Raw genomic sequence first — 2,500 nt, 5'->3', positions numbered from 1 at the left:
CGTTTCGGCCGAAAAATCAAAATAAATCGAAAATTCCTCGGAATGCTTAGCCACTTTCCAGTCCACTTATACATATTGTGTGGAGTGTGCACACAAGACACCGTCTCAAAATTCGACTTCTAGGCGGCGTTTTACGTCAAATCCGCCTTTTTTCGAGTTTTCGGCCAAAAAATCAAACTCAATCGAAACTTCGTCGGATCGCTTAGCCACTTTCCAGTCCACTTATACTTATTGTGTGGGGTGTGCACAAAAAAAACGAAGTCAAAATTCGACTTCTAGGTTGTTTTTTACGTGGTATCCGCCCTTTGCGAAGTTTCGGCCGAAAAATTCGTAATTAATTCATCCGACATCGGAATATTACGATTCTTTCGTGGTTTTGCTTGTTTTAATGTCCCTAACAACCATAAAAAAATTCAAAAAAAAATTCGTCTTCTAGGTCCACTTTTAAGCACTTTTAAAAACTTATGGATACAGGGAAAAAAGTGCACTTTTTCTACAAAACTGAAAATGGCCTTCCAGTCATATATAGGGGGAGGGTGGGTGTGGGGGTAGGCTCGGCAGGCACGGGGCGCGCCTATGGGCACAGCAGGCAAGCAAAAACTACGTCTTAACGTGTTTTCCCCTGCAATTTCGTTGCTCTTTTCATCATTTCAATCAAATTCATGGACATTCTTGATGGAATTCGATCAAAAAATTGAAATTTGGATGAATTTGTGAGGAAATTGGTGATGATCATGCTGTTCTTGGCTTGGGCAGGCCTTGGCTGGCATTGGGCATGGTAAGCACGTATTTGTGCATAACTCCCACCCTCGTGGGTGGGATTGCCTGGCTTTTGCTTGGCAATAAGGTTGTTGCTGTCCCGACTCGGTGACCCTCTCGTGGGAATGCATGGGCTTGCCGTGCTTTTGCTTGTGGCAAGAAAATTGTGCCAATGTTGCTACTCGGTAAACTGTTCTTGGTGATGATCATGCTGTTCTTGGCTTGGGCAGGCCTTGGCTTGCATTGGGCATGGATAGCATGGTAAGCACGTATTTGTGCATAGCTCCCACCCTCGTGGGTGGGATTGCCTGGCTTTTGCTTGGCAATAAGGTTGTTGTTGTCCCGACTCGGTGACCCTCTCGTGGGAATGCATGGGCTTGCCGTGCTTTTGCTTGTGGCAAGAAAATTGTGCCAATGTTGCTACTCGGTAAACTATTCTTGGTGATGATCATGCTGTTCTTGGCTTGGGCAGGCCTTGGCTTGCATTGGGCATGGATAGCATGGTAAGCACCTATTTGTGCATAACTCCCACCCTCGTGGGTGGGATTGCCTGGCTTTTGCTTGGCAATAAGGTTGTTGCTGTCCCGACTCGGTGACCCTCTCGTGGGAATGCATGGGCTTGCCGTGCTTTTGCTTGTGGCAAGAAAATTGTGCCAATGTTGCTACTCGGTAAACTATTCTTGTTTGATTTTTCGTGCCTAGCGAAGCGGAGTTGGCGTTGCTGGATGCTTCCATTTGCCTGCATGCTTTTGCAATGTGGGGTGTGGTACATCTTGTGATGTTGGTTCGTGCTTGACGTGAGGGTGCATGAGTGGCGCTGTGGATGTTTGTGTTTGCTGGCTCAATGCTTTTGCATTGAACGGTATGCATACAATCCAGATCATTGTTCATTGATGCCTTGGTGCCTTTGATGTTTGCTTGTTGTTCCTGTTTGGCTTACCTATATAATGGTACATAAGTGGCTTGTTTTGCTTTTACCATCCCATATCGTTGAGCGGTGTTGTGGTGGCTTTTGAATGTGTACAGATGCCTTGTATTAGTCGTCATGTGTGGTGTCTTCTACGGTGTGCATGTATTCATTGATTTCTTGGTCGCGGTGCTTGAGATGACCTTTGGTTCTTCCAATGATGTCTGTGATTATCGGTTGCCTTAAATTATGCCTGCTCTATTGCCTGTTTTGCTACCCTTTTGTGGGTGCAAAACTTGCACTGTGCGCAGAGTCATTAATGGATGCTACCTGGTTGATCCTGCCAGTAGTCATATGCTTGTCTCAAAGATTAAGCCATGCATGTGTAAGTATGAACTAATTCAGACTGTGAAACTGCGAATGGCTCATTAAATCAGTTATAGTTTGTTTGATGGTATCTACTACTCGGATAACCGTAGTAATTCTAGAGCTAATACGTGCAACAAACCCCGACTTTTGGAAGGGACGCATTTATTAGATAAAAGGTCGACGCAGGCTCTGCCTGTTGCTTTGATGATTCATGATAACTATTGGTTTTTTTTAGAGGAAGGAGGAATACAACTCACACAATTTTATTGATATTATCATCCTTTAAATACATGAAAAACATAACATAAAAAACATAAACATAAATCAGAATTAAACTACCTTAAATTTGTAACACACCAACTAATACTCATAATTCCTATAGTTAAAACTAGTAACAATAGGAATCCTAAGAAACTCAATAAACTCTATTAAACTATAATAATAATATTGATTCAAACTTTCAAC

The sequence above is a fragment of the Trifolium pratense genome, unplaced genomic scaffold (assembly GCF_020283565.1).
Source record: "Trifolium pratense cultivar HEN17-A07 unplaced genomic scaffold, ARS_RC_1.1 scaffold_85, whole genome shotgun sequence".
In the NCBI taxonomy this organism is placed as follows: domain Eukaryota; kingdom Viridiplantae; phylum Streptophyta; class Magnoliopsida; order Fabales; family Fabaceae; genus Trifolium; species Trifolium pratense.
This window is presented reverse-complemented; position numbering follows the sequence as displayed.